We start from the raw sequence: 14309 nt of genomic DNA, 5'->3' as shown, positions 1-14309 counted from the left end.
AAACCCCTTATTGGATTGACAGGATATCTGGAAGGCATCCGAGTTGCCTGACCAATGAGCACCTACGTTTTTATCATCTTTCGGACAGTTCGGAGACTTTCCAGTTCACAAAAGTATTCGGTTCTAAGGGTAGATCATAATATTTACCATGAAAGAAATTCAACCTCTTGGATTTCGTCTCAAAAATTATCTCTCCTTAAATGTTTTTATTTATTTATTCATTTACCAATTTATTTTTGCTCTTCAAATTAAGAATTGATGTTCTTTAAAATTAATTACGTGTGTATTTGTTGATTATTTTGCATTTATCTCTACTTATAAAATTCTAATGTAATTTTTTTTTAAGTTAATTTTAAATAATTTTTCCAAGACCTCTGGGTGATCCAGACACCGATTGGAGGCTCCGCTCGTGACGTCGAGATTCTGTATTTTCATGTTTTTTCATGCTTATCATTTTCCAGCTCAACATTTTATTTACATTCATGCAAAGTGTTTGCTGTGGTACAGATCCTGTTTCGCGGAGTGCTTGCAGGGCTCGCTCCTCGTCCAAGTCGCGCTCCGCGACGTCGTCCTCATCCTCGTCGTGGAGATAATGAGTGTTTTGTCATGCAAAGCAAAATTATACTGTAAATTTCCGCGTTTACCCCCTAAATGAAGTGGGCAATTTCAGGGTTACTATATTCTTCAATCCGCTCCTTTCTTGCCCGTGGCAGTTGTTGAGCTGAAGTAGTGCGCTTCTCATCAGTGAACAAAACTGACGGGGTAATGACTTTCCTCATTTTCTCTTGGTGGATTTCTATTTGAGCGATGTAGATGCTTTTGGCAAAGTCATTATGGATGAACTTGTTCTGCTGGAATATCCTGCACTAGTTCGAGTGGCTCGTTCGCGGCTCTTTGCCCACGATGAATTGTGATCGGTCCAATCGGACATAAAGTAAGGCCATATTAATTGGCAGCATTTCTTGAATAAAATAAAGTAAAATACAATAAATTACATTAAATTAAATAAAAAAATATATAAATAAATAAAAGAATAAAATTAAATGTAATGATGTGTAATTAAATAACATAGAATATAAAAAATAAATAAATAAAAATAGAAAAAGCATTGCCTATCCATGTCCGTTTTGATGTGAGAATGACAAAACGGATGTTGTTCTTCTCTATAAGGTGACTGAAAGGTCGTGCGGAGCCCTGTGATTGGCTCATACCGGCGAGGGTGAACCCTGCCTGTCGCCCAATCACAGCTGGGATAGGCTCCATCCTCCCAGGCTGCTGAATAAATGAATGAAATTATGAATGAAATTCTATATTTTTGTTTGGGAGAAAGGGTGGGAGACGATATGCATTCGACCGTCCTGTTTAAGCCGATAATCCAAAGAACGTCTACAAAAACAAACCAGTTGTCCTCGGAGACGCGTCCGTCCGAGAGTAAAATACTTAATCGGGTCAGACGGACGAATTAAAATGCGTCAATGAGTGACGTAGTGCTCAGTTATCAACAGTAGGATTCCCAAATAGCAGGCATTCTTTTTTAGTGGTTTTAGTAGAAGTAGTTTACACTTCTTTTGGAGATAATGGAGGCACCAGCTATATAAAAATATAAAATGAGAAAGACGCTATAAATAAATAAAAGACATTTTTTCAAATAGGTTAATCACTAACATTTACATTGGCGAGAAAAATAAAATCTATTTGTTAGATATTTACTGGAGGACAAGACTGACTGTTGCCAGGCTAATTACTATCATTAAAGTGTCTGAGAAACACTGACATTTGTCAGCGTGCCAATCCTTTGTAAGAATTCTGCAAAGGCAAGCATTAGCAGCATAATTACCCGGGTAAACACCAAAATGTTCTGTTTCCTTTGTCAAACACATTCTCATATGTATGTTTAGAAAGTGACATTTCTAGCATTCCAAGAGAATGCTAAATATCTCCAGTAACCAGGTTGTTTTGAAGTCCAAGCAGGGAACAAAACAGGTGCCTCATCAGTTATTCGGGGTTTATTTTGAGGGGGGATGATGCACTACGACAGCAAGGAGGACCATAGATGGATTCCCACAGGAGTCTCCATGTTCTCTGCATGGGGTTCCTCCAGGTTCTCAGGGTTCCTCACAGTCCAGAAACATGCAGGAGGTCCATTGGAGACCATACATGGTCCAGACGTGTGAATGAAAAGGTGAATGGCTGGATGTCTCAGTTTGATGTGTGACAATAACAACAACAACATAGATAATAATAATAATAATAATAATAATAATAATAATAATAATAATAATAATAATAATAATAATGATATACTGATAATAATAATAATAACAACAACAACAACAACAACCACAACAACAATAATAATAATAATAATAGTAATCATCATCATGATCATCATCATCATCCCAATAATAGTATTTTTGTCATTATTATTATTATTGTTATGACTGTTTTTTTTTTTTAATTATCATTGTATTTTATATATTATCATTTTAACCTGCAGCCCTTCTGTGGCTCAACTTTGCAAAATAGAAAATCAACCTCACAATACAACTAGGATTTTTTCTATTTTTTTATTATTATTTATCTATTTCCATAGCTATATAATTTTTGTTAAATGTGTTATTATTCATTTTTAAACTTTTGCGCATGATCTAACTCATTTATTTGATTTCCGTTATTCATTTTTTTTGTTTATTTGTTTTATTTAATTACTCATTGTTTTTGAAACAGGATTATTCAAGACTTCTACATTCCAACGTAAATTTTATATAGTTGTTACTTGTTTACAGTATTTCCGTGGACGGCTCGTGAAATTAAATCACCCCCCGTGTTCACCGCCGTAGAACTGTGAGCGCGTGGGAACGTGAGTCTATTTTCAATTCCATGTCAGCCACGGTCCCAACCTGCAAGTGTCCCCGGCGTATTATTTAACTAATTTATCAACGCGCAGCTCCGGCGCCGGCGCCATCCTCTTCCCGAGCACTGCATTGTTAATCAGTAATCTGCTCAATTTCACAGATTTGTGGTCAAATCTGTTTAAGGAATCAGGTCCTTCCACGCTGAATCATTTACTGTGTCAGCGGTGCATAGGACGGCCGCAGGCGGGGATGCTCTGCTAAATTCAATACTCTTGAAACTCTCGCTCTCAGCAGACTCCAATTTAATTTGGGCTCCAGCGTGGCCAGGTGGATTCGCACACAAACCCGCCGCAGAAATAGTAAAACAACGCGTCGGGTGCTAAAGCTAAAGCCACGGCGTCTCTCTGAGCTCGGTTAAATTCAGCAGGAAGGGCATCCGGAGTAAAACTCGTGCCAAAAACCAAATATGCGAACCATACGGATGAGTGTCATACCGCAGAGGTGGAGGGCCGGGTTAACGCCGACCACCATCGATGGCGATAAACTGCAAGGTAGCGGTGGAATTTGTTGGAAGAAGGAGGAAGGCATGTTCAGAAGCAGAAAGAGAAGAGAAAAGAGAGGAGGTACTCTGAATGTTGGGACGATAACGGGAAAAGCTGGAGAGTTGGTGGACAGGATGCTGAGAAGGAAGGTGGAGATATTGTGTCTTCAGGAAAGCAGGTGGAAAGGAAGTAAGGCAAGATGCTTAGAAGCAGGTTCGAGTTGTACTATCAAGGTACTGACAGGAAGAGCAATGGAGTTGGGGTTATCTTGAAGGAGGAGTTTGTCAGGAATGTTCTGGAGGTGAAAAGAGTGTCAGATAGACAGATGAGTCTGAAACTGGAAATTGAAGGTGTGATGCTCAATGTTGTTAGTGGCTTTGCCCCACAGGTGGGAGTTGGAGGAGAAGGAGGAGAATTACTGGAGTGAGTTAGATGAAGTGATGTAGAATATCCCCGGAGGTGAGAGAGTGGTAATTGGTGCAGACTTCAATGGGCATGTTGATGCAGAAAAAAGAGGGGATGAAGAAGAGATGGGCAGGTTTGATCTCGAGGATAGGGATGCAGAGGGACAGACGGTTGTGGACATGATTACATGATTACTATTAAACTCCAGCTACTGTGATCAGGGAGACGGGAAGTAGAGGACCTCTCGAAGAGAGATCTGGTGGTGGAAAGAGGTAGCAAAGAAGAAGTGGGACGCCGAAAAGAAGTTCGGGGAGTTGCAGCGCAAGGTGGAGGTGGAGGTGGCGAAGGCCCAATAAAGGCCTTATGATGACTTGTATGCTCGGTCAGCCAGTAAGAAGGGAGAGGACATCATTAATTTCTTTTTTCAAGAAAAGACAGGAACATAGAGAAACATAAGAGCAGATGTAAGAGCTCCCAGATGGATGTTTATTGGACCACTCTGGTGACAAGGAAGGTGAAGAGGACAAAGGCAGAGCAGAAGCCAAAGTGGTGGAAGCTGAACAGGAAGGAGTGTTGTTTGGTTTTTCAGGTAGGGGTTGAGAAAGACGATGGGTAGTCAGGGAGAGCTTCCAGGTGACTGGAAAACTCCAGCTACTGTGATCAGGGAGGCAGGAAGTAGAGGACCTCTGGAAGAGAGAGTAGTCTGGAAGGAAAGTGGATAAGGAGATCTGTTGGTGGAAAGAGGTAGCAAAGAAGAAGTGGGACATTGAAAAGAAGTTCGGGGAGTTGCAGCGCAAGGTAGAGGTGGAGTTGGCGAAGGCCGAATCAAGGCCTCATGATGACTTGTATGCTCGGCCGGCCATGAGGGAGCGAGAGGTGTTGCTGAGACGTTGAGTCCTCATTGGGAGTAACGAGGACAGATAGGATCAGGGATGAATCTATCAGAGGGACAGCACATGTTCAATGTTTTGGAAATAAGTCCAGAGAATCCAGGCTGAGATGGTTCAGATGGATGAAGTGAAAGAGGACAAGAAGTTAGCGGGTGTAAAAGAAGTGGAAACAGAGAACAGGGCTGTATGGAGGAGGTTGATTGGCTGTGCCCTAACCCCTGAAGGGAAAAGACAAAAGAAAAGAAGTGCTAACGCTCACTTTTCAAATAAGAGTCTTTTATACCGACACCTAGCAACAGGACTGTACCTGCTGTACCATTTATTTTCCGTCTTTTCATGTCTTTCCACTGACGGTGCAGGAGATAGGATTCATTTCCACCTCATCCTTTTCTGTTTCCCACCACATGAGCCGACGCCCGGCGGCCGACTCCAGCCGGTTTCAAAAAGACCATACGTAAAGCACGGCGGGGCCGTCGTCATTAAAATGTTCTTTTTCGTATAAATATTTCGGACGGAGCGACGTGTCCCGCCGCTTCTACTTTAGCGCGAGTCGTCCTGGTGATGTGCCTGTTGGCTCCCGGCGAAGTGCTCCAACCTATTTTACACCGGAATTGAAAATAGCGCGGTGCGTCCTCCGGGACGGGGAGACGCTCGGAGCTCGGCGGTGTCGGAGAAGCAGTTGCGTACGAGTGGAAGCCGTGGAGGAGAGCGCCGAGTTCAACGTAAAGCTTCTCACCAGACGGCCGGGAGCTGCAGATCCAAAGGGGCGGCTTCCATGATCCTGCAGCTCCGAGGCCTCGGGTCAGGTGCTTCCTCAGGATGCTGCTCGGGATGACGTTCCCTCAGGTTCATTGTTCATGCATCCTTTCATTCATCAATATTTTAGTCATTACTTCCGTTCTTTAATTCATCCATCCACTCATCATCTGCCCATTCATTCATTCATTCATTCATTCAACCATTCATACATTTATTTATCAATCAATCCCTCGTCATCCATAGGTCAAAACATTAAGTCAACATCCATTCATTCATCATTAGCCCATCTCTCCATTCAATCGTTCACCCATGCGTCCTTTCATACTTTCATCTATTCACCGATCATTAATCCATTCATTCATTCATTCACTCATTCATTAATCAATTCATTTGGTCATTCATTCATCCATCCATTTATTCATTCCTTCACCCGTACATGCATCCAATCATACATTCATCAACCCACCTAGCAACCACTTTTTGATTCATTCATTTATTCACCCACCATTCATCCCTTCATTTACCCATCATTCATTCATTCATACGTTTATTTATCAATCAATCTAATCATCCATGAATAAAAACATTAAGTCAACATCCATTCATTCATCATTAGCCCATCTCTACATTCAGATGTTCACCCACGCGTCTTTTCCTACTGTCATCTATCCACCATTCATTCATTCATTCATTCATTCATTCATTCATTCATCCATTCATCTACCCACCATTCATTCATACATTCAACCTTTCATACATTTATTTATCAATCAATCCCTCGTCATCCATAGGTCAAAACATTAAGTCACCATCCATTCATTCATCATTCAACCATCTCTCCATTCAATCATTCACCAACGCATCCTTTCATACTTTCATCTATCCACCAATCATCCATTCATTCATTCACCCGTATATGCATCCAATCATCCATTCATCCACCCACCTATCAACCACTTGTTCATCCATTCATTCATCCACCCAACATTCATTCATTCATTCACCCGGCATACATTCATTCAACCATTCAGACATGTTTATCAATCAATCAACTCATCATCCATAAATCAAAACATTAAGTCACCATCCATTTGTTCATCATTCAACCATCTCTCCATTCAATCGTTCACCCGTGCATCCTTTCATACTTTCATCTATCCACCAATCATTAACTCATTCATTCAGTAATCCATTCATTCTTCCATTTATTCATTCATTCATCCGTACATGCATCCAATCATCCATTCATCCACCCACCTATGGACCACTTGTTCATTCATTCATTCATCCACCCAGCATTCATTCATTCTTCAATCATTCATACATTTATATGTCAATCAATCCACTCAACATCCTTATATCGAAAAATCAAGTCACCATTCTCTCATTCATTTATTAATTTAGTCATTCATTCATCCATCCATTTACTCATCCCTTCACCCGTACATGCATCCAACCATCCATTCATCCACCCAACAATCAACCACTAGTTCATTCAACCATTCATACATTTATTTATCAATCAATCCACTCATCATCCTTACATCCAAATATTAAGTCAACATCTATTCATTCATCAGTCACCCATCTCTTCATTCAGTTGTTCACCCACGCATCCATCCATCCATCCATCCATCCAAATATCTATCCTTCTATGAAAACATCCATCCAATCCAAAAATTACTCAAAATATCCATCCATCCATCCATCCATCCATCCATCCATCCATCCATCCATCCATCCATCCATCCACCTGTCATTCAGTCATTCATTCATTTATTCCCCCACCATCCATTTATTCATTCCTTCACCTGTTCATGCATCCATCATCCATGCATCCGTCCAATCATCCATGCATCCACCCACCTATCAACCATTCATTCATTCATACATTCATCCCCCACTATCCATTTATTCATCTGTCAAATCATCCGTTCATCCAATCATCTGTTTATCCATCCAGTTACTCATTCATTTATTTATTATCACTCCAACTCATCGTGCATCAGGGTGATTTAGAGGAATTCACTCATTCACTCGCCATCCTACAGAGACGGCCAACTGTTCACCCTTTCATCCACTCGACAGTGGAATCGATGGTTTCCACTGAAGCTCCCGCATGTCTTTGTCCTGCGGCAGGAACCCGGAGAACCCTGAAGAACCCTGAGGAACCCCAAGCAGACACGAGGAGAACATGGAGACTCCACACAGGATGTGTTGGACTCCAACCAGGAACCTTCTTGCTGCGAGGTGGAAGCTCTGCAACACAATGTGCCACCTGTCTTTTGTTTCTTTTCTGTTATATTTATTTGATACCATTCTTCCAAACCCCATGGAGTCGTCCTCCTACCAGAGGGAGAACATTGGGTAATGCTATTTGTGTAACACTCTTTACATAATGAGATAGCATAAACAAATTGCAATACAAAAAAAAAAAAAAAAGAAAGAAAAGGACTGATTAATTAAAATCACAAACTCCCTTGCGCAGACACACACCCACACACACACACACACACACACACACACACGAACGGATGAGCAAACAGTAACAAATCGCGATAAACAACAGCTAAACAGCTAAATATTCAAACGTCTCACCCGGCGTTTTTTGGTTGCCGGGGGAAACAGGCGACGTCTTGGAAATTAAACACACAGCTGGAGGAGAACTGAAGTCCAGTGCCAGTCAGGTGTGTATGAGTGTGTGTGTGTGTGTGTGTGTGTGTGTGTGTGGATTCGCATTATAACAGTTGGGTTGTCCTCTCTGGAGACGGGGGCAGTAATGAGCTTAGAATCAGAATACCTGATTGATCTCCCAGGGGGAAATTGCTTTTTGCCGAAAGCAGATCCTGCTACAGAGTCAAGTGGGGAAGAATCAAAATAGAACTATATAAAAATATAGAATAAAACAGTAAAAAAAAAAATAATTAAAAAAAAAACAGCAAAGGTTGAAATAAATAAATTTAAAAAAAGTTAAAGGTATGTCAGTATATATAAAAAAAAAAAAATTGCCACATAAATGCATGTGTATTTTTTTAGGATAAAATCTAATTATGTGTCTAAGTCGTGGTTGTTGTAGATTAAAATATTTATTACACAGAAAACAGCGGAATTATTCCAAAATTATTGCTCGCCCATCGATTGCATAACCACAGACGGCCCAGATATGTTTTTTTTTTTTTAAGTAACATTTAGATCTTTAAAAGCCCTAAATCTCCGGGATCGGCGGCAGCGCTGTCGGTAAATCCCTCCGCTTCTTCGTTTGTTTATGTTTTGAAATTCAGACAACAACAATCCTGCCTCTGATTCCTCATGCGTATTTTAATTAGATTCACTCTGTGTCGTATGTCGCCGTGTATGTAAGAGGATTAGCGCAGGCGGGCTAATGGGTTCCCTTAAACTCCATAACACTATATTATAATTGCGTTGTTGTGTTGATCTGCTTTGTTTTAATCGAAGGTTCGAATGCAAGAACTGCACGGATTGGACAAATGTGCGCGGAAAACCGGGCGACAAGTCGGGATTTGTTTCCACGGTGACGAAGCCCGACCCTCCTGTGGACCACGCTTTTAGATAATCCTAATGTCGCCTTTAACGGCGCAGAAACCTCGATTCGATCCCTTTTCGGTGCGAGTGGCCTTCGGAAAGAGAGGATTAGAAAGTGCTAGAAAGCAGGAGTGTGATGGTGACGCCGGAATTTTTAATTTTGGGAGCGACGGGAGCTGATGATCTACCGCTAGCATTAGCAGGAGCGCTAACAATTCCATGCTAATAGCAAACTGATACAGTTTGATTCATCATTGTTTCCCGAGCTGTTTTTGAGCATATTTTACATTACACTAGAAAGTGCTAGAAAGCAGGAGTGTGATGGTGACGCCGGAATTTTTAATTTTGGGAGCGACGGGTGCTGATGATCTACCGCTAGCATTAGCAGGAGCGCTAACAATTCCATGCTAATAGCAAACTGATACAGTTTGATACATCAGTGTTTCCCAAGCTGTTTTTGAGCATATTTTACATTCGAAAAATCACACAGCACACCACCAAATAAATATGTCCAATACATTTTTAATGAAAAAGAATGAAACCGGGAATAGTCTCAATTTACTTACTCGGTGCAGCGCTATTTCTTTCACGCCACCAAGGCCGGGCATTTCTTCTACGATGTATCTGCTGGCAGGTCGTATTAATGTGGCCATGACTTCAGCAATTTCGTTGCTAGCTTTCAGTGCTTCCTCACTCGTCTTGGCGGTTTCCTGCCTGTTTCTCAGTCTGTTTATGCACAAGAACCAAAGAGTGCGTGTTCTTATCGTGAAGAAAAGGCCGTTTCGTTTGGAACCGCGGCACCGTTGGACAGCTTTTCCCCGACTCGGCTCGGTCGGTTACCCAGTAAAAGAGAATCCAAACGCGATCTATCTTTCATCCTCTCGTCCAGAGCTCACCTTCTTTACTTTCTTTAGACCACTAGTCATACCTGGGTCTTCATCTGGGTCAGAATGTTCTTTAGGACCAGAGGGTCCAGATTGAGTACTTCTTCTTCTAAAATATTTATCCATAGCATCAGTAATTCCTCCGCTGTTTGAGCAGCAGCTGGTAGAATCACAGATTCCTTCACTACAAGTGGCCATCTTGTGGAAAAATATTTATTTTAAATTCTGGACTATAGGGCGCACCTATGTATAGGCCGCACCTACTCATTTTAAAAGAAAATGTACATAAATAAGCTTCACTAAGCTGCCTGTCTCCCTGTTGTAACCTGAGATATTAACCCTGCCAGACGTTACAGGAAACATTTTTTTGGAAAACTTTTAATGAGATAAATGAAAGTAACATGTATCGGAGCAGATGCCGAACTTCCGTGCGGCAGCTCTTTTTCCTTCTTGGACAGCCAGTCTGATCGCTTTCAACGTCAAATGCATTTCGGCGCGTCTGTTTCACGATGGGTGTGTGTGCAGAAAGTGCAAAATGGCTGATCTGAAGAATGATGGTAAATGCGAGTGGGTTTGCCATTTCATTCTTCCGCTGCGACTGTGTTGGCGGAAGGACGCTACTGTAATTACCCCGGAAAAAAATCCATAAATTAGCCGTATTGTTGTAAAAGCTGTTGTTCTGAAAGCATGTGGAAAAATTAACGGCTTATCTTGGGAATTGATGATAAATCTTCTGCCTGTCACTGCATGCTGCCCGCATTGTTAGACGTATAAAGACACATTATTTGCACTGAATAAGTAATATTTAGGCCGATCCCCGATACCTGACAATGGCGGACGCCTGGCGAGACGCTGTGGTAGATCAAGCCACGCCCCCTGGGATCCCGACCAATGAGAGAGCCCGGAGAGCTATCGGTAAAGCTAGCCTAGCGCTAGCTACGAAACAAATCAAGGGCGTCGGCCTCCATGGATGGAGATCTGCCTCCACAGAAATGGAAATCTGAAACCAGACCCTCCAGAAGGATCAAGACGCTTCACATTTTTTGATTTTCAAACCAAAATTTAAAAAAAAAAAAAAAAAAAAAGATATTGCAAATTTCCCACCTCCAGCACGGATGATTCGGAAATCTCCTTTTGCTGACGTGGTTATTTCATTAGCGGAGCTTGAGTTGAGTTCCTCCAGAACAACTTCTCCATTTGAAACTGTCTGAAAATCATATTTTACTGCAGCTTCAGTGGGAGGTTTGGGAGACCGACGCCTACAACAGGTTGTTTTTAATTACCGCAAGTTAAATAAGTAGACAAAAAAAAATGTCGCCGCTACCCGGCGTGATCCGAACCCGTGAAAACAATCACCGGATCCGAGCGGTTTGTTTTCCTCTCGATAATTAAACGTCCCGAGAGCTTTTGTTTGCGAGGTTTCTCGGTGACCCGGCGGCATTGATAGGGGAAAATGAAAAGTAAAATGTTTGGTTGTAATTAAATCAATACTAAACCGAGCCGGGCGGACGGGTTACGTCGTCGTCTCAGTCACAGAGATGACACACTTCGTACGGCGTGGGTCTCACTTTTAGTGGTTGCTTTGTTTGTTTCATTTATATGACACACACACAGTTATAGTAAAAATAATAATTATCAATAAAACAAAAAAAGCAAGGGGTGCTCAAACTTTTTCAGCATGCGAGTAACTTATAAACTAACCAAGTCAAACTGATCTACCCGCAACAAAAATGCAAAACGTTCCTTATACGTACCATGTACAGGACCGTCTCAGAAAATTAGATATATTGTGATAAAGTTCTTTATCTCCTGTAATGCAATTAAAAAAAACAAAAATTACTTTTTCATAATATTCTAATATTTTGTGACAGGATTTTTGAGTTTTCTGAAGATGTAAGTCATAATCAGTAATATTAAAATAATAAAAGGCTTGCAATATTTCAGTTGATTTGTAATGAATCCAGAATGTATGACATTTTTGTTTTTATAATTGCATTACAGAAGATAAAGAACTTTATCACAATATTCTAATTTTCTGAGACAGTCGTGTATGTTGATACATAACCGCATGAGCCAAAATTAGACAACACAAAATAAATATGTCCATTTTTTTGATATTTCTCTTGTGAAAAAAGCTCTTCCTCCAATTATGTATGAAAGTGATAAGTTTTTTTGTTCTTACTTGCTCCCCGACTCATTTTATACCCTTTCTTAAGTTTAAAAGGAAAAAAAAACGAGGGCTAAAAATCGGAGGTAACTTGCTGACCGTCTTGTTAGCTTCGCTGCTAGTTTTGCCGTTGTTTGTGCACGTGCAGTGACTTCAGTGTCAGAAAAAATCTAATATCATCCCACCGGCTGCCTTGTATATCAATCAAGTGATCGGATGGATTGTTTATCTTCATATAACATCTAGATGACAGGTTAAATATTGCATGTCTCTATATTACATGTGAATGAGTGAGTGAATGGTGTCATCTATGTTCATAATATCTCGATAAGAGGGTGAACGGTTGCATGTTTCTATACTGCTCAAAAAAATAAAGGGAACACTTGAACAACACAATGTAACTCCAAGTCAATCCCACTTGTGTGAAATCATAGTGTCGACTCAGGAAGCAACACTGATTCATTTTGACTTGTTTTAAGGACATTACATCAAAGTTGGATCAGCCTGGAGTTTGTTTTTACACTTTAATTTTGAGTGTGATTCCTCATCCAGACCTCCATGGGTTGATACAATTGATTTCCATTGATCATTTTTGTGTGATTTTGTTGTCAGCACATTCAACTGTGTAAAGAGCAAAGTATTTCATAAGAATATTTCATTCATTTAGATCTAGGATGTGTTTTTTAAGTGTTCCCTTTATTTTTTTGAGCAGTGTATATAACTTGTGTCTCAGTGATTTAATGGTTGCATGGCTCGATATAACAGGGGTCCCCAAACTTTTTCCTTAAATAACTTTTCCCTTTTCTGACGGGGGGCCGGGCCAGTTTGTAACCAAAAATGTGACGATCGCAGAGGCGTCCAAACAAAAACATTTAACAAAAAATTAACCCTTTCTGTAATCTTGACAGGGACAAAAAAAAAAAAAGAAAATAAATATTGTTTTATATAATATGATAAATATAAAATATGATAAACATAATAAATATTGTCTGGTATTGTATTAATGAATAATGTCTTTGTCTCATCTCTTGACTGATGAGATAAACAGCCTTTTCTCTGAATTTAACAAAAAAAATAATCATTTTTCCACTGCAGGTTAAAAACCCTGCATTCAGAATCTATTTACCTCTTACCCGATCTTTCAGCCATTATTCCATATCATTTGACAAGGGTGTGTCCGGGATTTTTTTTTTTTTTTTTTTTTTTTTTTGGATGGAGGGGTTTCAGATAAGGCACAAACTGCAGAAGGGTGGAATAGAGTGTTATGTTCTATGCATGTACAAATCGTGATTACGTCGCCAAAAAAAAAAAAAAAAAAAATCATAATGCATCTCTGTTATTGTTCAGGGGCCGGGAAAAACGTGGAATCAGGCCGTATCCGGCCCCCCGGCCGTAGTTTGGGGGTAGTTTGCTATATAACATGTGAATGAGAGGGTGAATTGTTGCATGTCTCCATATAAATTGTGAATGAATGATTGTGTGCATCTATATAACATCTAGATGAGAGGGTGAATGGTTGCATGTCCATATGTATGTATTCCTGTGCATCGTGTATTTGCAAGTGTATTTGCAGTCCTTATGTCCTCTATTGTAAGTCGCTTTGGATAAAAGCGTCTGCCAAATGCAATGTAATGTAATGTAATGTAATATGTGACTCTGTTAAGTACCAGAATCCTGCTTTGGATGAATGGATGAATGAATGAATGAATGAATGCATGGATGGATGGATGGATGGATGGATGGATGGATGGATGGATTGATGGATGAAGGTAAAAACAAATCAATGAATTGATGGATGATTGAATTCAAATGGATGGATGGATGGATTATTGTTTGGATGGATGGATGGATGGATGATGGATTGGAGAATAAGTAATTGAATGAAGGGTAGATGATGGATGGATGGATGGATGGATGGATGGATGGATGGATAAACGAAGGAATAAACGCATGGATGGGTGGATGAATTCAATAATCAACTGAGGGATTAATAAAAAATAATTTGTTTATTGATTGATGGATAGCTAAATGGATGAATGAATGAATGAATGAATGAATGGATGGATGGATGGATGGATGGATGGATGGATGGATGGATGGATGGATGGATGACTGAAAAGGAAAGTAAAGAAACACTCCCATTCTCCCATCGCCAGCCATCGGTACAGCCGACTCCGTGGCGGCTTTCAAAAACTGATTGCACAGATTTTATCTCTTTCATCCAAAGAGTCGCCATTTCAATGAAAAAAAATAATAATTACCGT

The sequence above is a fragment of the Fistularia commersonii genome, chromosome 8, assembly GCF_037954325.1.
Source record: "Fistularia commersonii isolate RoL2024-O1a breed Wild chromosome 8, RoL_Fcom_v1.0, whole genome shotgun sequence".
Taxonomy (NCBI): domain Eukaryota; kingdom Metazoa; phylum Chordata; class Actinopteri; order Syngnathiformes; family Fistulariidae; genus Fistularia; species Fistularia commersonii.
Note: the sequence above shows the minus strand (reverse complement) of the source record.